The sequence below is a fragment of the Panthera uncia genome (assembly GCF_023721935.1).
Source record: "Panthera uncia isolate 11264 chromosome B3 unlocalized genomic scaffold, Puncia_PCG_1.0 HiC_scaffold_1, whole genome shotgun sequence".
NCBI lineage: Eukaryota > Metazoa > Chordata > Mammalia > Carnivora > Felidae > Panthera > Panthera uncia.
Window position 1 is genome coordinate 65,649,497 of NW_026057582.1, and position 24,220 is coordinate 65,673,716.

A 24,220-nucleotide genomic window follows, 5' to 3' on the forward strand; every position below is an offset into this window, starting at 1 on the left:
TCTAGTAATAAATTACAATAACAATTTCTTCTATAAAATATCAACTTAATCTTTTAAACCCATGGAGTGTCACCTATGTTTTTTAATTATTAAAGTGACCCTTGCATTCCTTTCACAACCTACTTTTTATCATTAAAATGTTTGGTACTTGTTAATTGACCATATCCTGCCTTGGTCTCCAATTCCTGCTCACTTTTATTACCAATTTCTTGGAGACCTATCACATTGTACTGCAGAAGGCTTACTGTGGTCAAGTTTGCCTTGGAAAAGCGTTTGGGGAAAAAACAAACAAACCCAACCATCTGTGCTGTTTGATGGGGCGTTCCTGATGCGAGCATCAGTCCTGGCTGAGAGTTACCATAGAGTACAATTGTTTATGCTGTGCCACAGTGTAGAGCAGACAATACCACACAATCAAAGCCTTCACACTCAAACAGACATCACACTCTGTAATTATATTTGTCTGACAGATTATTATAATTGTACATGGCAGGTAGTGTAAAGCAGCTCCTTTTTACAGCTTAAATAATGTGGCATATTCTGCATACTCTAAATCAACCTTGCAGAAGGTAAATTATGAAAGCTAAATGCATGTTGAATGTTTTTATTTACTCTTTTAGTTAGCATCTTGTGTGGTGCTAGACAGCAAAAGAGTATTACCTTTTTTTGTCTGGTAGTATTTCATTTAACACTTTGTTGTACAAAATTCCTTTCTGGGTGGCAACTTCTTTTATTTTGGTATACTCAGGGAAACTCCAGCAATGATTATTTGTAAGGTTTTTCCCCACACCCAAAATGACCAAATAGCATGCTAAGTCACCATGAAGATAAAATGCATTTCTTAAAAAACAAAACCTTATTATAAACTCAATTATATGGTTCCTTTTTGATAGTCTTCTGAACTAAGGAAATGCTTTTGGTAGGGTCTTCTAGTGTTCACCATGTCTGATTCTCCTTTCCTTCCAAGCATATGAAAGGATTACATTGCTCTAAGACCTTGCAATTAGATGGGGCCATGTTGACTACCTTTTGCAATTGGTTGTGGGTAAAACTAATACATATCATTTCTAATACTGATATATGCTTAGCAGTTGATACCCTCTAGTGCCTTCCTACCCTGCTAGTGACTGAGGAGTCTGCATGTTGCAGAAGGGGTAGCTGTTAGAAGGTAGTATCTTTGTCAGCCTAGTCCCTGAGTAAATGAAGCTGAGACACTGCCAGGTTTTTCATTCATTAATTTAGCCTACCCTGATTGATACAGAATTCCTCAATATTTGATTTGTCTATGTTGGCCACATTTGCATTTAGATATATCAGTCTGTTGTTGTTTCTATGCTGTGATTCTCCTCCATAAATATACATGATGAAATACTAAAAGTTACTTTACACGTATTAACAAGTGCTGGCATTGTACTTTCTTTACATAGTCTATGGTTAATCCTCATAAAAATTTATAAGATGAGATCATTCAGGTTAAAGCACTGTTCACAATCAGTCCTGTCTAGGGGCACCTGGGTGGCTCAGTTGGCTGAGCATCCAACCTCGGCTCAGGTCATGATCTCACAGTTAGTGAGTTTGAGTCCCACATCGGGCTTGCTGCTGTTAGTGCAGAGCCCAATTTGGATCCTCTGTCCCCCTTTCTCTGTCCCTCCCCCCCGCCCCAAACCTGCCCATGAACTCTATCTCTCTCACTCTTTCTCTCTCTCTCAAAAATACATTAAAAAAACCCCAGTCCTGTCTAGCTCCAAAATCTATAGCAGTTCCATTTCTTTTTTTAAGTTTATTTATTTTGAGACAGAGAGAATGAGTGCATACAAGCAGGGCAGAGAGAGGGAGAGAGAGAATCTCAGGCATTTTCAGTGTGGACCTGATGTGGGGCTCAAACTCACAAACCAGGAGATCATGACCTCAGCCAAAGTTGGATGCTTAACCAACTGAGCCACCTAGGCACCCGGTTCCATTTTATTATGCAGGCTTATATTATTTTTTCCCTGAAATGGAGAAATGAATTTAAAAATAAATATGAAAAATAAAAATATTTCTATTTCCCAACATTTTATAGTGTTCTATTTATTTATTGCCTGGACTGATGTGTGGGGTTAGATGCTGCATAGGCAAATCTTAAATAGCAAAGCAGTGTCTTCAGAAACTTTTATTCTAAAAGGACATGAAACCGACATAAATGCATTCAAATAAAATGGTTGACATTCCAACTGTGAAATATTATCAAGTGTGTCCATGAACTTCTTGGATGTACTTTTAGGGACTGAAGTCAGTCTTATATGTTCATATCTAGGTGTTAATAGTGACTGGCAGGTCACATGTTCTAACTCATTCATGACAGTTGCTGCTACTGAAGTCTTTTTCAACATTTTCCTGATGACATTTTCCTGATTTTTCCAAGTTTTCCCACTGTTCTAGCTCTGTATTTAGAGGATAACACTCACTGAGCAGTTTTTAAAAACCAATTTATTTCTAATTAATTCACAGAGACTACCCTATTCCAAATTGTTTCTGAAATACATATCAAAGTATAAAAAAAATTCCTTGTTCTGCTTATTTATTTCACTTTCCAATCTGTTCCATTTATATGAAGCTTCCCTAAACTGCCAATATCTCTTCTATGGGTCTCTGCCCCTACTATGGATCCTTACCTCTGTAGCCTGATTAGATTATAGACGGATCTTTAATTTAAGGGGAATTAGTCCATAGGCAGCTAGACATAGGTGATTTGGGCCTGCCTAGAAAGATGATCTGGGCCAATCAGATTCATTTCGAAGAGTTGAAGATTAAGAAATTAAAAAACTAAGCTAATATCAATGGTAACCAAACTCACTGATTTTTGTTGAGAAGCAAGTATTATAAACTTCATCATCAGGGAACTTCCTGCAATGTGAGAGTTACCAAGGTAACATAAAATCAAGGAAGGGATGGTCTTACTAAGAGAAGAAAGCTTTAAGACAGAGAAAAAATATTCTATGGAAGATAAAGCAACAACTTAATATTCTGTGAAGTATTAGATCTTTTTATGAAGATAATCTCCATTGTTCTGGGTTATGGAATCCACTAAAGTATTACCAGAACCAGAGAAACAACCTAGAAAGTGGTCCAGGAAAGCATCTGAGAAGATACTCAAATCTATAATTTTTGGCAGAAAATGAGCAGTCTGGTAGCATATAGTTATAGTTCATAATTTTTCTAATAGTTTGGAAATTTGACTTTGACCCACCTATGGAGATTAAATAATTTGGAGAAAAAAATGTCTATTAATGTTAGAAATTATAGACAGGTACCTTTTACATGTGCTTGATTCAAATATCTTTATCACCTGCTTTAAAAAAATTGTTCAATTGGAGAAAAATCAACAATTGCTCACATTTAATTTGATAAGCCATCAAAGAAAGTTTAATATTTAGAGGTATGGGGGAACTGTACTAGATTGAGAGTCAGAAAATCAGGATTCTGGGTTCAGTTCTGCCTAAAACTTTCAGTGTGGCCTTAATAGTCATCCATTCCTGGGGTGCCTGGGTGGCTCAGTTGGTTGAACGTCTGACTTTGGCTCACGTATGATCTCATGGTTGACGAGTTCGAGTCCAGCGTGGGGCTCTGTGCTGACAGCCTGCTTCGGATTCTGTCTCCCTCTCTCTGCCCCTCCCCCGCTCATGCATGTGCGCTCTGTCTCAAAAATAAATATAAACATTAAAAAAAAATTAAAAAATATTCATCCATTCCTTCTTTCAAGTATTCATTTAATTATCTATCTCCAACCAGGATGCTTGGATTTGAATTCCATCCCTATTACTTACTAGCCGTGAGACCTTAGGCATATTATTACTTCATCTCCATTTCCTCATTTGTAAATGAGAATAATACTACTTATCTCATAAGACTGTTACATTAACTACATAAATATGCTTAGAGCAGTACCTGACATACAATAAGGTTTGGCTAGGGCTGAGACTAGGGTGAGGCAAGAGAGGTATCTAGAGGTTCAAATTTAAGGAGGTGCTTTACAACTCTGAAAGAGCAAGCCTCCTTAAATTTTGCTTCCCTGGTGCCTCTCCTATCTTATTCTAGTTCTCAGCCTATGTTAAGCTATTACTATTCCTTCATTTATGTGTACTTTATTGTGAAAAGGTGTAAGGAGGGTTTTGGTATGCACACAAAAACGGAAATATTTAGAGTTTCTACCGTATCAGTTTTTGTGAAGACTGAGATAATTCACATAAAGAGATTAGCATAGTATCTGGCATGTAATAGATCCTAAATAAATTGGAGCTTTAAAAAGAAAAAGAAGGTGATGGACTTGGTAACCTCTAACATTGTCTCCTACTTCTAAAAATCTGTATTCTAAGATCTAGCTAGTTAAAATGTTTTGATTATTGATAAATGCTTTGAAGAAAGGTGGCACCAACATTTAGCAGTATAACTCTGTGGGGGTGGGATCATTACAGAATAGAGAGAAAACATGTTCTTAGTCTTCAGGGGCTTGCAATCAGGCTGAAAAAAGGCAGGTGAATAAGTAAAACATATTCTCATACATATGTAACAACGCTATCTATATCCAAATACACATTCCATGGGGAATGGCATGCTGTTGAGATGGAACTCTTTGGAAAGCTGCTTTATCTTCCAATCAGTCAGGAAAGATTTTGAGAAAGAGGCCAGCTTTGAGTGTTCTTTGAAGTATTCACTAGAAAAGGGCCATTGTTTAGTTTGATGGGAGTTTGGGAGGGTGTTGAAGGCTGGGAGATAGAATAGGTGAAGTCTTAGGTTTAGAGCTGAATCACTGAAGAAATGATAAGGTAAAGGTAGACATTTTAAAAAGTGAAATGATGGGATAAAGGAACATAGTTTAGCTTGAGGATAGCCAAGAGAGATATTGGATGATCTTGATGGGTAGGTTCTAAAACTTAATGTGGAGGTGATGGGACCCTTAAAATTTGTTACTATAACTGCCCATCACACTTACCAAGATGAGTCTCTTGCATAACATATCTATTGGCCGTTATCTAAGGGCCACAGAAGTATAGAACTGCTGAAAATCCTGGTGATTTGGCTAAAATTGGTATAGATTACATTTCCGTCAAGAGAGATATGTTAGAATTTATGATTAATTAACTGGTCAACAAGCTAAAAAAGGTCTACATGCTACTCAAAAGTAGGGTGACATCTTTTTATAACATAAATTAAATATTGCTTCTGATATTTGCGGAAAATATAGGAAAAACAAACATTTCCTAGTGGCTTTGACTTTGAAGTAAAGACATACCCAGTGTAGATGCTTAAATATTTCTTCCATGGCTCATGGCATAGAAGTTATACAGTAGGTGCTCAATAAGTACTTGGTGAATGAATCAATAAATAGATGAGAGTTGTCTTTGGATTAGGTGGAAGTAATTGGTGCAGTGCTTCTTAAGTGTGCATATTATTTCATACACTTATTCTAAGGATGATGTTGCAGAAACAACTATATACAAAGTACACAATACTGAATTGTAGAAGTAAAATGTTAATTGAAGCAGATACAATTATTTTGACAAGTCTGGAGACAAAAGCGATGTTTTGTGTAATATATCTTTAAAACTAAATGGAAGTCAATAGAAAAGTTCAAGTCACTAAACTCACAAAAGCCAGAGGCTTTAAGAGCTACAAAATGTCACACAAGGAGTGCAGATGGACAGGCTTTGGTATTCAAAAAGAACTTGCTATAAGTTCAGTACCATCTTAATTGGGTTCTCCAGGCAACCTAAATATCCAAGAATAGGCAACACAGTGTTCCTTAATGGAATACTATATGGCTATTAATGTGTTACTGTAGTTGGAGAGTATTTAATCACATGGAAAAATGTTAAAACATTAAGTGGAAAGAGAAATACCAACTTAAAAATCAGTTTGTTTTAGATTCAAACATGTACAGAAGAAGCCTGGAATAATAAGATCTAACATCAGTAACAAGGATCATTTCTGAGAGATAGAATCATTGATTTTTTTTTTCCTCCATGCTTGTGTATATTTTTGAGTTTTTTAAAAAAACAGATCTGTATTTTAACAAATATTATGAAATTATTTCTTCAACTAAAGAAGAGACCAAAAGCATCTGCTCATAATGGGGACAGGACTCTGTTTCAATACTGAACTCAATGTCAATATCCAGCTGTCTCTGATCTTGAATTTACTTATGCCGATGATTTTCCCTTCTGCTTGCTGCATGGATTTAATGTTTCCTGCTATTTTAATACATCCATATCCTACCGTGTCCTAAATTTCACTTCATAAACTAGATTTATGAACGAGATGACACACTTGCTTTTTGGTACCTGAGCTTATTTTTGTTACTATGAATATTCAGGAATATGGCTCATAGTGGCCCCACTCTGCCCCATAAACTTCAATAGGACAAAGACAGTTTCTGGAGCGATAAGGTCATATGGTCTATGAGGACAGTACCTTTGCTGATGGATGGGATAAAAGAAAAGTCAGAAAGAAGACTATTATCTGAACTATTTCTGATATGACCAGGGCCTGTAGAAAGGTCAAATTAGGCTGTTTAGCATTTTAAAGGAAATGATTTGATTTGTTTCCTTAATACAGTGTAAGTACCACTGTCAACACATATAGTGTTTTAACATTATGAGCTTATTAAAATAGTAAATCTGTGGAGAACATTCAAATCTTCACACAATTATGCTTGAACCTAACGTACAAGTGAAAATAGGCAATGGTAATAACATCATACAACACTGGAGACAATTTCTCAGCCTGCAGGTACAAAAAATGTTACTGATTGCCTGAGCTCTGTGCCAGCTCCTTTTTATCTGTCTGCTTGCTGTTTTTCATTCAAATTATAACACCTTTTCCTGCAAGATAAATTAACAGGTTTTTCTCCCCCTAGTTTTAAGTTTAGATCCTTCGAAAAGCTTAACATAAAGTAGAGTCATTAGGCTTTGGTAAGAGGCCAAATTTAGGCAAAGCAGATACAAAAATACTTCATGTAAAATAAAAATTCAAATATGGGATGCATGCATGGAGCTGCCTGATTGCTGTATTTATGAGGGCCTGCAGGTTTGTTTTAATTTCTTCCTGCATTCATGAATCCTTGTTTTTATTTTTTTCCTGTCCTTTCTCTTACTGTAGGGGGGGTTTGTATTTGGCTTTCATTTCCCCTTCCTGGCCCTTTTTTTTTAATGAGGAAATTAATTTTTTTTCTTACCATTCACTAGAAGATTTTTTTTTGAAAGGTAAAACATGTCCTCTATTCTTGAGTAATCATTAATTTATTAAGGCAGAGTTCCATCTTGCCTGAGATATAGGTGAGCATCTTGGTTTGGAGGCACCGAATGAGGACTGAGAAAAAAGAAAGATGATAGATAATGACAATCTGGAGCCTGTTCAGAGACATCCGTGACTTTTAAACAGGCATTGTCTTTAAAATGTATCCAGGTGGGAGAGGCGGTTGGGAGGTAAATGGTATTCCAGGTGGAGGACATTTCAGTACTTTTCCTGACATTTTAGTTGAATATGCTTTATTTCTGTAAGGTTCTAAGACATACATGTGCAAGTCAATAACCACTATTAAATATCCACTATGTGCAATCACTTAGTGTATATATATATATATATATATATACACTATATATACACTATATATACACTATATATATATATATATATATATATATATATATATATATATAAAATCAAGATGCGTGGTCCTGCTTTCAAGGTGTTTCTGATCCAGACACGTTTAATACCATATCATTACATAATACTTTACAGACTTAGTCATTTGATTCTTACATTAATTCTAAAATGTAGGTAAAGCAGATACATAGATTTTCAACTTATAGATGATAAGAGTGGGTCTCAAAGGATCACACAACTACTAAGTGGCAGAGTTGAGACCTGATTTTTTTTTTTTTTTTTTTTTTGAGAGAAAGAGAACGAGATAGCATGAGTTGAGGACAGGGGTAGAGAGAGAGAGAATCTTAAGCAGATTCCATGCTCAGCACAGAGCCCGATGCAGGGCTTGGTTCCACAACCCTGGGATCATAACCTGGGCTGAAATCAAGAGTTGGATGCTTAACTGACTAAGCCATCCTGATGCCTTGAGCATCCAAGTCTTGATTTTGGCTCGGGTCATGATCTCACAGTTCCTGAGTTCAAGGACAGAGCCTGGTTGGGATTCTCTCTCTCCCTTCTCCTGTTCTCTCTCTCTCAAAAAAATAAACACACACACACACATACACACACACACACACACACACACACACACACACACACACACACAAATGAGTTGCTCAATTGACTGAGCCACCCAGGTGCCTGGAGTCAAATCACCTGATTTTCAGTCCAGCTAGCTTAATTAATTATTCTTACCTGGGATGGGGTGGGAATGAGGACTACTAAGGGAATATTAAAAGACACTGATGGCTGGTGCCTTCACAAGTGCTGGCATGCATTCTTAGGGTCTGGATAACTACCCTCTCCTCTAGAACAGACTACTGAGGAAGGCAAAGTGACGTGGGTGGGAGGGCAGTCTCAAAAATATAAATATTTAAATATATATATGCATATTTTCTCAGATGTTTTTGGTATTCCTGCTCAACTGACCCAACCAATTAAGAAGCACTGAGGTCAACATTTGCATGAGGAAAGAAAAAAAAAAATAGAAGCCAGGGTAGAGTAAATGCCACTTGGGTAACAGACAATAAGAGTGCTGTGAATTCAGGGACTGGAAATCTCATTTCTAACTCATGTGGTCAGGAAAGTCTTTTACAACAAATTGGGCCTTAATAATGGCTAAGAGGAAGGTGTGATGCAGGGAGTTCCTGAGACTAAATACTGAGAAAAGCTCAAACATATTTTTCTCCTGAGTGCTACTACATGCTAGCTATTTAACCTTAGGCAAGTTTAACCTTAGACAATCTCTCTGAGGCTCATTTTTCTCATCTATAAAATAGGGATAATAATAACCATCTCCTTGGAATGTTGTGGGGGCGGGGTAAATGAGAAAATAGATGTAGATGACTCGTATAGTGTCTTCTCAACACTTTGCTCAACAAAGAGGCATCCCCCTTCCCTTCAAGTTGTCAACAGACTTTTTCTATTTTTTGGAAAACTTTCTACCTTTTCCAATCTTAGCAGTGTCTCCCCATCTATGGAATCTGTCTCTCCTTGAAAGCCTCTTTTAGAAGTTACATCCTCTAAGAAGTGTCAGTGTTTCTCTCCCTGGGATGCGATTTTTGTCCTTTCTGAATTCTCTTAGGGGCTTCTCACTTCTGCTCTTGCCCTCATTCCACTTTGTTTAGCGTTGCTTTATGTCTCATCTGCTTCCTACTTGAAAACTTGTCTTTATATTGCTGCAATACCTAGCACAGGACCTTATTTTATTAGCTTATGAACAAAATTTGGACAACCTGAATGCAAGAGTCTTGAGGTTCCTTTTAATTCTGGCGTGATCAGGCCTGGGCCCTAAATTAGTTCCCTTGAGCTGGGGACTTGCTCCAATCACTTGGGATTTTTCTCTAATCTGTAACAGTTACACTAATCGGATTTAAAACTGACTAAACACTTTTAATACAGCCTGCCAGAGGTATGCATTAAAATTTAACACTGTTTCCTCTTTGAACAGAAAGAAAGTGCTTATGGTGTGATTATATAGGATTAGAATTTTTCATTAAAATGGGTTTTAAACACTTTGGCAAAGTAAAAGGCAGAATCGTATTTAATGAGTTTTAAAGGTAGTGAAAGCAAGCAAAGTTTAACAGAACCGTTTCCCCGCCGCACATAAAGCTCCCCTTTCACCTCCATGTATCAGGCCATGCACAAATCATGGCCTGATGACTTGTAAAGCACTGGTATTTGCACAGAGCAACAGAAGACAAAGAATGTTATAAAACGAAGGAGAGATTATACAGAAATCTAAGAGCAGATCGGAATGTTTCGCAGCCTCAAGTTTGGAGAATATCTGAATTATAACTAAAGTGATTTTATAGACTCCACACTGAAATGAGGCGGTATTTTGTGGTCTGTAGTCATCCTAAGAAGCTTACAGCCTGGATTCCTGAAGAAAGCCAAAGGTCTGAGAATTTCAAGGTGGTTATTGGGATTTGGCGTTGTCTTGTCCTTGTGGCTCGCAGTGGTAATGGGTGCCTAGGGCTTTCCCTGTGGGGCATAGTGCTTATGGAGGTTGGCAGATGTGGTGCCATTTAATACCGCCCACATCACCACATGGCAATGCAGAAGCCACAGAATACAAAGCCCAGGTCTCTGGAAACAGGAAATCTAGCCAAAATATTTAACCAAGTAATTTTATCACTGCCTTTGAAATGGCTATGGTATGCATTTTAGTTGGGTTCAGGAGCACACATATCTCAAATAAAGGACTTGGGTTGAAATAAATCTACCTCAGATCTGTTTACCCAGCGAGATCTAAAGATTCAATTTTCTAAGCATTTTTGAAATAAGAGTTGTTGGAATTGGGGCAAGGCAGCTCAGTGGCAACAGTTTAAATTTTCTCTGATGTGAACTTTGATAGGAGCAGAGTAGCTATTGGAAATGTTGTGTGTACATTCTCATTTATGGCTAATTAGAAGTATTTTTGTGACTGAATAAGGGGAAATGTGTCATGGGTGTCAGCACACTGCATTGCACACTTAATAAGAATTGGCACTAAAGCCACATGTATCATAGTTGCAAGCAAACTTTGATGAAGACACAGTTTTAGAATTATTGTATGTACATTCTCATTTATAACTGATTAAAACTTTTTTATCTAATATCTAGGAATATGACAAGAATGTCAGCAATATGGACAATACTAACAGTTACATCTCAATTAAGAAAATAGGCCACCAACATGAATTTGCACACTTCTTGAAGAACTGGGATTACCAGGAACCTGGGAAGAGAATCCTTCAGAGCCAGTCCAGAAACCTGGGAGGAGGGGGACGTTTGCCTTGTCCCACCAGCATCCAAGTGGAACATTTGGAACTATTCTGTTTCTTTCCTTTCTTCCGTTCCTTGTCCCTGTCCTCCTCCTTCTTTTTCTTTCTCCTTCTTTTCTCTCCTCCCTTTCTGTCTCTCTCTCCTTTCTTTCCTCTTCTCCCTTTTGTTTTCCCTTCTTTCTGGAAGCAGAAGCTGCTGACCTACAGGAGCAGAGTGGCTGTGTGTAAATGGCTCCCCAGGCCATGATGACAGTGAAGGCTATCTTTTCTCACTGCATAACCAGAGGTGCATCTAAGTCCATCAGCTATTTTTCTTTTCAATGAATATCAAGAAATAATACTAGCTAACTTGTATGTAGCATTTACTATGTTCCAGGCACCATTCTGAAAGCTTTACCTCTATTTCCCTTTTAATTTTTTTAACAGCCTAATGAAGTAGGTACTATATTATCTTCATTTTACAGTTGGGGAAACTGAAGCCCAAAGAAATGAAATAACCTGTCCAAGATCACACAACCCTAAGTGACAGAACTAAGATTTGAATGTAGTTATCAGGCTCCAGATGCTGTACTCTTCACCACTATGCCACACTGCCTCTTTATATTTTGTTTTAAATCTACAATTATTGAAAAACTTAAAACAAGAAAAGTGTGAGGAAGAAAGTAAAAGTCTACCTGAAATCCCACATTCCAGAGATGATGATCATTAGCATACTGGTGACTATCCCTCTTTCATCTGTCATAAGCACATACTCATATTTGTATGATTTTACCTGAATGGAATAATATGTCACATATACGGTTTTTAAATAAAGACCTCTTTTTGTTTAACAAGGCTCCTCTCCTCTACTTCCAACCCCCAAACACATTTAACAAACTAGCACATATCCTTTTAAAAGTTTATATATATATTCATAATATATTAATATAATACAATAAAAATAAACGTTTACATTTTTATACATTTATAAATAAGTATATTTACATACAGATATAGAAATTTTTGAGGTTTTTTTTGTTTTTTACAAAATAAGATATTACATAAACTGATCTGCATCTTCCTTTTCTTAACAGTATGTTTTAGAAGTTTCTAACATTAACTGGATTGGTTTACCTCGCTCTTTTCAATGGCCATGTATTATTTCATTGTATAGTCATTTTTTTAATGGTTATTTTTGAAAGAAAGAGAGAGAGAGAGATCGTGAGCAGGGGTGTGTCAGAGAAAGAGGGAGACACAGAATCCAAAGCAGGCTCCAGGCTCTGAGTCATCAGCACGGAGCCCTCCGAACGCCCCTAAACCCTCCCTACTGAGGGAGGGGGCTAAGAGGGGATTGGAGGGGGCGCAAACTCACAAACCTTGAGATCATAACCTGAGCGAAAGTCGGCCGCTTCACCGACGGAGCCACCCAGGCTCCCCTTGTCTTTTTTTTTTTCTTTTAGTTTATTTATTTTAAGAGAGAGAGCACTGAAGCAGGGGAAGGGCAGAGAGAAGGAGAGAGAATCCCAAGTTGGCTGGGTGCCATTTCCCCACAGCCGGAGGCCGGCTGCAACTCGAGCGAACAGTGAAATCAGGACCTGTGCTAACATCAAGAGTCCGACGCTTAACCGAATGAGCCACTGAGGCACCCCACTGTATAGTAATTTTCACACATTCCTCCAATAACAAAATTCTGTTAATATTTTCCTTCTATAGATAGTATTTTACCCTGGTTTTCCCTCTAAGGCAAAGCCTGAGACAAGGGGTTGCATGCCTGTCATTCATTAGGGAAGTGATGGCGGATGTCAGGACTGAGACCGGAGACAGTCAAACAGAGAAGGCGGGAAAGTCCATACAAATGTGCTTCGCTGAGTTTGCGCCCACTGTGGGCCTGTGGGTTCTCTCCGTCTGAGGGGTCTTACCGACAGAGCCGTAGAACTCCGGGCGTTTAAGCTCCAACCCATCTCCCCGGGACTCAGGAAACGCCCCTCAGGGCCAACAGCCGGACCTTCACAGGCTGCGCATGCGCGGGTGTAGAGCCCAGAGGGCAGATGGGAAACCGGCGTGGGCCGCAGGCGTGGTCCTGCTCCTCCAGCGCTGGCTGCTCACCACAGCGATGGCTCTAGTGGAAAGTGGTCTGAGAGGAGGTGAGGATTCCGGGGCAGAAGGCCACACCTGCTTTCCTCTGGCTTTCCCCATCGTGGGGGTCGATGGTCTTTACGCAGGGTACGACCTCTTACCCTTTGCCCTTAGAGTCACAATGATAGTAATATGGCTTGTTATACAACTTTGTGTCAGAACCCTATACGGTACACTCCTGTCCTTGTAACAGTCATATCAGGTAAGTATTTTACATAGGGGAGGCCCAGAGAAATTATGAGGGAGAACCATTTGTACCCTGTTCTCTTTGAATTCTCAGTTGTTAGCACAATGCCTGCTGCTTAAAGAAAATTCAGTCTGTACTTGAAGAGAATGCTGTTGAAGTAACTTGCTCGGTAAGTTACACACCCATGGTGTGGCAAATCCGGCATTGAAACCCAGGACTTTAACCTCCAAAACCTGTTGGACGTCTTCTGTTAAGCCAGTATAGCCTAAGAATTTTGTAAAACTTCTTGCACTTTTTATTTATTCATTTTTTAATTTTTTCACCAATACCCTCTTTGTTAGCTTCCTCATGTTTTTAGCCTATTACTTTTTTATTCTTTAAAAGTTTATTTATTTATTTATTTATTTATTTATTGAGAGAGAGAGACAGCCCAAGAGAGGGAGAGAATCCCAAACAGGCTCCACGCTATCAGTGCAGAGCCTGAGGTGGAGCTCCATTTGAGGAACTATGAGGTCATGAGCTGGAATCAAGAGAGGATGCTTAACTGACTGAACCACACAGGCACCCCAGAACTTCTTGCACATTTTAAAGCGGGCCATGCAAAATTGTTCATCCTAAATTTTTGGAAAGCTTATTATTTAATAGGAAAATACTAAACATTTCATAAAATTGAAATAAGATGAAGATAGGCTGCATTTAATATACTTAGGTCATGTTTGTGTTCTGTTATAATAAAAAGAGCTTTAACTAGTTATGGAATAGCATTCACAGACCATAAAGTTTTTATTTGTAGATTTTATCCAATTTGTCTTGAAAATCTTGAAAACTTTACAGCTACCTGTAAAGGAATCAGCATCATATCCTAAACTACTTTGGTTGTTTTGAATCCAGAATATTACAACAATGGCCAAGCTTCCCCCATACAGAGATATGGGACATAAAATGGGAGAAATTGGGAAGCCCCGGGTATAAGGTACAGCAATTAATCATTAAACAGGGACTTTTACAAACCAGTATTTCCAGTCATTCTTTGATTTGGCTCCTGGTAGGATTCCCCTCCACCTAGCAAGGTACCATCAAAAAGTTTAGGATGGATGAAGGGGTACTTGTATTTTAAAAAGCCATTGTCTTCTTGGATCTCTGAGCCTCTTTAAAACCTCTTGACTACACTTCCTTGAAATATTTTCTTTTCCTGATTTTCTAGTTGGCTTGTTATTTTTTAAAATATATGACACATGTTAATGACAAAAAAAATTAAGCCATATAAAATTACAAAGAATACAAAAAGCAACCCAAATCCCACCACCCAGATAAAAGATTGTTATCCTCTCCCTTAACTTCTATATGACATTGCCTTTTGGTTATTCTTCCCCACCCTTCCTTGTGTTTTGGCTAATTCCTCTTCTTCCAAAATATAATTCCCAAAACAAAACCTATGGGTTGGATATTATCAATCTCAATTTACAGATTAAGAGACTGATCTCTCCATGCCAGCAAAGAGTTCTGTGTTCTGTGATTGTCGGGGTAAGTCTGAAATAAAAGGTTCATAAATGTCTCTTCTTTAAGCTTCTAGAGATATTAACCTGCGTGTGGAAGGTCAAGGATTAGCACATCTTTGTATAGAATTCTGGGATGGGATTCTCTTGAAGGAAGTTTTCTCTTCAGCTTTTGTTTTTGTGTCAATTGAACAATAAACCAAACAAACCAACAACAAAAACTTTAGTATAGAAAATAAGCACATCCATAGTAAATTACTTCACTTCAAAAAATACTTTGACCAAATGTAGTTTGTGCATAAAACCAAACTGACTACTTGTCAAGTCTCCCTTATTTCTCTCTCTTGGGTTGTTTTTCTTATTGATTTCATTTCCATGAAAGTATATTATGGTTTGACAAACTGTGGATACTCAAAAAAGTGCATTATGTTTCCAGAATATGCTGTCTTCTTTCTCACAGTCATTTAGAGTATACTTTGAGATACATATAATTAAATAGAAGAATGAAATTATATTTGGAAGCCATTAACTAAAAGTGCCTACCTTTATGTCTTTCGCCATAATTCTTAGGCCTTACAACAAAGAATGTGTTTCCTTATCTACCTGGGAGCAGGGTTTTCTTCCGAAGTGAAGAGATTTACTTTCTGACTGTTGAAAATAATGTGGCAGCTCAGGAAATTAAAGGGAAAAACAAAGCATAGGCTCAGTGTGTTTGGCTTACACCTGGGTTCCAAGTGGCCCATGAATTATGAGATGCTAATATACTAAAAGATTAATACTTTGTTAACAGTGTGTAATCAGTTGAGAAGACTTGCTCCACAGGACAGCACACCAGTGTTTGTCTTGCAGAAATGGTATCAAGTCACAAATTAAGAGCTATTTGGGGAAAGCAGCATGTTTTTCCCTATGCTTGAATGCGCTGAATTGGGCTAGATAGAACAGCTTTCCATCTGTGAGTGCATGCCAAAAGTCCAGGAGCCTTAAAAACTGAAGTGGTCCATCTCAGGCACCTACATGCCTATACATGTTCTCTTCTGCTGTGTAAACCACCACTGCAAAACAGCTACTATATTATTATATCTCATAATTTTGTGGATCAGGAATTCAGGTACTTCTTTTCCCTGTGCTTTGATTGGCATCATTGGTGACATTCAGCTGGTCTCTGGGATGACCTGGAGGGTTCAAGACAGATTTACTAACACGTTTGGGTCCCTTGGCTGACTCAGCTGGGTCCCTCTCCCTGTGGTCTCAGGGTATCACCATATGATTTCTCCATGAGAGTAGTTGGGACTTCTATGAGCTGGATGCTATCAGTTGCTTAAGGACTTGGCCCGAAAATGGGCTCAGCATTATTTCCACTGTATTCTGTTGGTCAGAGCAGTCACAGAGCCCACCTAGAATCAAGGGGATGGGATAGACATCTTGCCTCTTAATGGAAGGCATGTCAAAGAATTTGGCCTGATCTTTATTTTGCCTTAATACATCCCCCCCTCCTCCCCCCTTGTCAAGATCTAGGAAGAGGGAAGAAGGAAATTATCAGGGAAAGGAGTTCCAGAGAGATTCTTCACCTGGTCTGTCTCAGCCTGGAGAGAGGAATGGAGGCCTTTAGCACACAGGTGAGCTCCAGATGCATATTTAACTTGGGAGATAAAGTACCCAAGTGTCCTCTGTCAGCCTCCTGGTAAATTAGTCTCAGCAATGCTAGATACAATGAATTGAGATTCCTCAAGGTACAAAGGCTGTGATCTGTTTCCTCAACTTAGAAGGCCATGTGGCCCCTTTGTGGCACCTAGTGACTAGGAACATGGATATACAGCTTCAGGAAGAGCTTTCCACCATAAAGCGATGAACATCCTGGGCTTCATCTTGCAAAGAGGAATTGTTCCAAGGTGAGAGAGAGAGAGAGGATCAGTAGAGCAGGACACACACACCAGTTGCCTACCTCTTCCTCTTCTTCTTATTTTTTTGAATGTATTTTTTTAATGTTCATTTTTGAAAGAGAGAGAGAGAGGGAGGGAGAGAGAGAGAGAGAGAGGACAAGTGGAGGAAGGGCAGAGAGAGAGAGGGACAGGGGATCCAAAGTGGGCTCTTTGCTGACAGCAGACAGCCTGATTCGGGGCTCGAACTCTTGGACTGTGACATCATGACCTGACCCGAAGTTGGATGCTTAACTGACAGAGCCATGCAGGCACCTGCCTACCTCTTCTTAAGAAAGAAAATGGAGTTTGGGGATGAATTCTACTATTTTGCTTCAAGATCAGTTTGTATCAAAATATGAGAACAGAGAATGTTAAGCGAAATGTGTTAGTATGGTTGGTACAAAAATGTCACTTCCCTATTTTCTGATAAAGTGCTTTTTATAGCATTGGAGTTGAACGTGTGGGTTCTAGTGGGGCTGGAAGAGTGGGGTCAGACTGCCTGGGATTGAGTTCCAGCCTCAAGAGTTGTAGCAGTGGATAACCTTGGGTGTTCCTTGATTTTTTCATCTATAAAATGGAAGTAATAATAGTATTAAATAACAATAATGGTAATAATAAATACTTCATAGGCCTGATGTGAGGATTAAATGAAATGATGCATGGAAAACCCTTAGTACAGTGCCTGATGCTTATTAGGTGATTACCACATAAAAATATTCAATAAATGTCAGCTTTTATCACTATTATTATAGCACTAGCCCCCACTCTGGTGGTGGAACATGAGGGCACTGGGGGACTGAAGAAAGGGAGGGATGAAAATCCAAGTAAGACTTCTCATTCCTTTCTCTCTGGTTATAGTCACTGGGGTATAATGTGATCTATAAACGCTTCTGTCTGTTGACATGCCAGCAAATGATATGGCTCTCTGATCTCCTTAGATTTTCAAGCTTAATGAAAGGGCCCAGGTGCTGGAGGCTCAGAGCACAGAGAGAGCTGGGGGCTGCAGGCTGTCCTGGCCTTTACAAACGATTGCCACTCTAATAAATAAAGCATTCACTCAGAGAGTCTGAAAGCCAGGGAGCCACATTGCGTGCAAATCCAGATCAGTGGCTAGAGCTTCTTCCAGGTTGAAGCTAATCATAACTGACATGTTAGAGTAAAACTACTTTATAAAATCAATATTAAATTTACAACCTTTGACATCCTGGGACATCAAAGATAAGGGGGAAATAAGCCATAGAGTAAACAGTCCTCCAGCTATGCCATCTGCTCATGGAGATGGGGAGATGTGGGAAATCAGGAGCCTGAATCGTACACTGTTAGTCTTGTTTTTGTACCAACTTCTTGACATCAATAAAAACATTAAAAAAAAAATCACACAGACATTTACACACAGAGAAGAAAGAGAAATAACCAGGAGAGTTCCACCAATCTAACAGACTCCCAGAATCATTCCAGAGTGAAGTGATTGGATTCCTTATCTGACAGTGAGACTTGATTTTCCTGGACAGTGGGATGCTGCAATTATGGGGCAAACATCACTTTGTGAGGCTGGCAAATCCCCTGCTGAAAACGCTAACCTATCTAACCAGGGACCATGCTCTAATAAAAGTCTGCACCTCTCTAGTAGGTCTCCCTGTATTCACTGGGATTCAAATATAGCAGAAAGGGATACTTGGAAGCAGAGTAAAGCTAAAAAGGTCATCACAAAGTGAGAATGTGTTTCTCTGAGTGCTCTTCAGGGGGTACTAGCTCTCAGCTGTTCATGTATGGGGTGGAATTCTTACCTCTGGAAAGAGAACTTTAAGTTTGACTTCTAGAAGCAGAATCGCCTTAGTCTTACCAGGAGGAGTCATTCTGGGACAGAAGCTACAGCATCCAGCATGGGCAAGATAATGAAGGACTTCTTAGCCCCTTGCATTCAAAAGCATTTTGTCCCAAGAACTGGTCAGAGAGTTGTGTCACCTCCACTGTGGTTCTGGGCACTGGATTTATTGTATAAATTTGGAAGTACTCTAGGAAGGGTGGAGTGGGGAAGGCCAGGCCAGGCAGTTCTGCTGGTCTAAACAGACTCTTCTGTAGTGCTTCCTCTTTTGGGTCTTGGTGAAATGTATGAGTATGAATGTGGGAGCCTGTGGCATAATAGTTGAGAAAAACAAATGTCTAATTAAGGCTGGTGTGTGTAGAAAGTGAAAAATTACCCCAGCATATAAAACAATTTTGTTTTTTTGATTAGGGTGTAAATTCCATGAGTTTCTGGAATGGTGTCTGGCACAAAGAATGTGGTATTTGGTGCGCGCGCGCGCGTGTGTGTGTGTGTGTGTGTGTGTGTATAAAAGAATTAGAATTCCCAGGGGGCTCCTGGGTGGCTCAGTCGGTTTAGTGTCCAACTTCGGCTCAGTTCATGATCTCGCTGGCCGTGAGTTTGAGCCCTGCATTGGGCTCTGTGCTGACAGCTCAGAGCCTGGAGCCTGTTTCAGATTCTGTGTCTCCCTCTCTCTCTGCCCCTGCCCAACTCATGCTCTGTTTATCTCTCTCTCTCTGCAAAAGTAAATAAACTTAAAAAAAGAAAAAATAAAAGAGTTAGAATTTCCTAGGTAAATTGTTGGAGGAAACTAATACTCGTTTAGGGCTTAATCTGTGCCAGGCACTAAGGTAAACCTTCTGCATATACTTTCTTACAACACTTCTGTATTGGTTTCTTATTGTCCCTGAAACAAATTACCACAAACTTAGTAGCTTAAAACAGTACACATTTTTAATCTTATAGTTTTAAAGGTCAGAAGTCTGACACAGTTCTCAGTGAGCTAAAATCAAGGTGTCAGCAGGGTTGTGTCTCTGAAGTCTCTTTTGCCTGTACAGTAACATTCACAGATTCTGGGGTTTAGCATGTGGACTTCTTTGGTGCCCTTATTTGGTCTACCATAACCTCTATACAGTACATATTATTTAATTTTTTTTAAATTTTTATTCATTTGAAAGAGAGAGAGAGAGAGAGAGAGAGAGAATGTGTGAGAATGCAGGGGAGGGGCAGAGAGAGAGGAAGACACAGAATTCCAAGCAGGCTCCAGGCTCTAGGCTCCAAGCTGTCAGCACAGAGCCCGATCGATGTGGGGCTCAAACTCATGAACTGTGAGATCATGACCTGAGCCAAAGTCAGATGGTCAACCGACTGAGCCACCCAGGAGACCTAGTATACAGTAGGTATTATTAACCCCAATACAGAGATGAGGAAACTGAGTCTCAGAGAAGTGAAATAACTTGCTGTAGATCATACAGTATCTGACAGAGTTAAGACTCCAGCTTAAGTCTGTCTCCAAAGCCCATGCAATGTCATCTCAAGCTGTAAAATAGCATGCTGCTGGATGGGATTGGGTTTAGGATATGGTGAGGTGGGAGGTGGAATAGAAGCGTGAAGAATTCTCACAAGAGGTTGGACAGAGAATTGGAATTGAATTCCATTGGAAATGCTCCCTTAGAAGAAGAAAGAGATTTGCATTTGAGAAAAAGAATAAATTCACCTCTCTGAGGGAAAAGTTAGTTTAGGGGCAGAAAATCAAGTCTGTGACTTAGATGGAACACCACCTTCTTTCCTAGGGCCTCAGGAACCTTAGAAATCCCATATCCTATGTTGTCCTCTACCCACTTGGAAAGAGATTTACTACACCACTTCCTTCTAAATTGTAGGGACTCAGTGTGCTACCCCTCCCAAGAATTTTGCATGTAAAAAGAGGATGGTATTACCCAAAGGCATTCATAGAACCACTGAATTTCTTAGTTTTTTGAATTGAAAAGAAGCTGATGAGGGCAATATAGGTTGGCATTTGTCATCATGAGCTAAATTAGTTTGTTTTGGTAATAGTAGACTTTTTATTACTATAGCACTTGAGTCAGAGATATTTAGCACATGAGAGTCTTCTAGGTGCCAGTTGGTTATCACCTATTAGTATGCTTGAGGAGAATAGTATGTGGATAATAGAAAAATGAAAAAAGATTGGTATAAAATTTTAAAAAATTGTACTGGATATTTGTTCATAACATGAAACCATTAGGGAACATACATGATTGTATGAAGAAAGGTGGTTTGGGGAATTGGGTTTGATGGGGGCCTTTGTCAGAGATTAGGCAGGGAGCTACTCTAATAGCTGATGTCCAATCCCTTTTCCATTTTTATAAGGAAAAAAAATGATAAAAACCAACCTTTCTGAATTTCATTCTCTGGTGCTAATAGGACAGAACAGCAATGACATACCACAAAAAATAAGGATAGGATTTACAAGTGAACCAGATGGTTCTCATCTCATCTCACTGAATTGTTATCCTTTGAAGATTTCCTTTTTGTAGATTACAAAGAGAATGTAATCACTTTAGGAATCCCCAGAGAGTTTCTTAATGAACCCTACTTACATTGTGTTGACACTAATAGTAAGTATAACCATGATCTTCGAATCCCTATGTGTGAGGCAACGTTATTGAAATTATAGCACAGGCCAGTAATTCATTTAAAAACATACTTTTAAAAGTGAGCTTTATGCTGACCAAAACCCACTTATACCAGTTTCACTTACAAATATGAGATAGTATATTAATAATGAAATGAATATAGTTTAACTCATGAAAAATAACATTTTACTGTCAAGTTTTGCCCAGTTTAGTCTCATATCAAATTAAGAAACTAAGTAAACCAAACATTTATATGACTGACTCATACTGTGAAAAAAATGTGATCACAGCTTCATATCACAAAACTATTAAGTTCTGTTCAAGTAATTTCCTCTCAGCATTTCCTTTCCTCACTTAAGGTTTCCTTCTTAACCAAAAAGCATCAAATTAGGAAGCTTAAATGACTGAAGTATTAACACTCTCAGGAAAAAAAATGATTGCCTTTCAGAATGGGGGAAAAACCCCTCACTAACCTATCTTCCAAGGTAAACAGTTATGAAGTCCCGAGAACAGAGGGGTTGTTATTGTTGTTGTTGTTAACGTTCTTTTCTAATACGTTGATTTTCCATTTGAAGTTTCTTTAAAATTAATCCTTTAAAATCATTTCCAGCAGTGAGCAATTCAGCAAGTTGAGAGAACAAAATGGCCAGACCTTTGTGTCCTTGAAGATTGGATTTAGAGTAGAGGGATTGTATTGAGGTAACTTTTGCTGTTTCGAGTATAATAAATTGTAACTTGTGTATGGTACAATTAGAGTTCCTGTGAACAAATCCAACATTTCCCTCTATGTAATCTGTGTTTAATTTGGTATGCCTAGTTCATTTTCACTATATCTCTATTTGAATACAAATGAAATTTTGTAATATTACCTATCTTTTCAAATTTTATGTTTATTCATGTAGACACAACCTCCCTCCTACACTCCTCCCCCCACACCCACACACTCAGCAATTTGTTAAGTAAGTGTATATTAAGGTGGAAAAACCTGTAATGCTCCCATTCTAGGTATAAAACATATTTTTCATGGAGCTTGGGCTTCAGTCTCAAAATTCTTCTAAATACATTGCTCTAGGCAGCTATTACCAACTAATTGAAGTAGGCATCTGAGTCAAAACCTTCATCATCACTGGTTAGTTCATAAAACAGAGCCTGCTTTAGCTATTTTTAGCATAAAGGGATATGATAACAGGGAATTAGGTGCTTACAGAATTGCTGGAGGACTGGAGGACAAACTTCCAGCAATGACTCGCAGAACACTACAGAACTGAGCCTCCACTTATGCTGCTGCAACTGGAAATGGAAGGAATCAGGAAGCTGCAAATGAAATTCTGTAGTTCCAGAACACACTGCTGTAGTTGTAACCCAGGGATCAGAAAGCTGGGATCTGGAAGCCACCACCACCCCCTCTCAACACACAGGAAGCTGCTAATTGGACAGGGAACACAGAATATTCAGAATATTACTGTTCCTACCATTGATGCTGCTGCTTCTTGATATCCAGGAAGCTGGGAACTGGTACTGGACATAAAGCTGAGAAACCCCATGCTTGCCACCTTTCAGATCTCATCTAAGTGATTTAATTGGAGAGACTTAATTTGTATCCGGAATCCTAGCTGCAAGGCAGCCTCAGAGATGTAGTTTTCAGTTCAGGAAGACATACAAAGTCACAATTTATGCTGAAGGTATATGCTTGGCAAAATCTTGCTCTATCCTTATTGTAGCCTCACTGTAGGGAGATGCAGAACTTGTATACAGAATAACAAGAAGATTTAAGGAATGGCTTTTCTTAAGGAGATGCCAAGATGCTATGGGATTTGATCCCTAACTTCTACTTAGAGGACACAAGTAATGATAATTATAGCTTCTTATATTTAATTTCTCCTTTCTCCTTAGCAGTTCATTTTGCTTAGGAACTTAATTCTAGTTCTTGAGCAACTTGTTGCCACTGAATTACTTAAATCTTTGCACCTGCTGATCCTGCCTTTCCCTCTTGCAAGAAAAGAGAGTATTTCCTATCTTAATTTCTTACCTGGATTAATAGGGACCAGCTCTGTGTATTTCATGTGGCAGCTTACTATGCTAATATCCAATTAATTGTCACTTCATTTAGGGTGAAAAGAAAATGTATATAAATATATTATCCAAATATTATATATCTACGTATGAAATGTGCTCTTAATGTTAAGTTGATAGCCACATCCAAACCCTCTTGAGAAAAAAAAATTGATTCCTTGGGAAACCAAAGAGTACAAGTACAGCACTCAAACTATTTTGACTCTGTAATCCATCCATCATGGCCGTGTGGGTAAGTTATCTAACTTTTCTTAAGTACCCAAAGCTTTATGTACTAACATCTTTCATTTGTATAATATCCCACAGAGTACTTGTTTCTCAAGGCATCCTTATACTTTGAAACCAAGTCTTTAATGTATCTAATGAATATGAAATGTCTGAAAACAAATACCCAGAGAATATAATTTGATATGCTAAATGTTAAGAATTTAGTTTCACCTTTGCAATTTTTAGAATTTTTAATTAATTATTTATTTTTTGAGAGAGAGACAGAGACAGAGACAGAGAGAGAGAGAGAGAGAGAGAGAGCATGTGCATGTGAGTGGGGGAGGGTCAGAGGGAGGAGAGGGAATCCCAGGCATGCTCCATGCTCAGCACGAAGCCCAACATGGGTTTTGATCTCACGACGGTGAGATCATGACCTAAGCCGCAATCAAGAGTTGGATGTTTAACCGACTGAGCCACTCAGGTGCCCCTCACCTTTGTAATTTTATATAACTGGCAGAGGATAGTTGTGTGACTTCAGCAAATTTCATGTGTGGGTTTTTATCTTAAAGTGTAATGTTTGTTTAGATACTTCAGTTTAACAGCTACTTTAGATCAACTGTTCATGCCTATGAAATATATTTTTTTTCTAGGAAAAACTTATGTGTAGGAAGAGCATGACCCTGAAATTGTTATTTTCTATCATAGCTTTCATTGTAATAAGCTCAGTGCCATGTTTTCACAACCATTCCTTTCAAGGCTGTGTCAAGTGACCATTTCCAACCCTGCCTTCTCTCTTTGTTGTCACTGTGAGAAGCTTCCTCTGTGGTTTCT

General features: G+C 38.7%; 1 long non-coding RNA gene across 1 annotated transcript in view; it reads right to left on the minus strand.

Annotated features, from left to right (window-relative positions):
• Nucleotides 1–13,136, minus strand: part of LOC125909610 (uncharacterized) — a 77,536-nt gene extending 64,400 nt beyond the window's left edge. The window contains exon 1 of the long non-coding RNA XR_007453744.1: nt 12,848–13,136. This is a non-coding gene — a long non-coding RNA (uncharacterized LOC125909610). The remainder of the gene's footprint in view (nt 1–12,847) is intronic.
• Nucleotides 13,137–24,220: the final 11,084 nt, after the last annotated feature.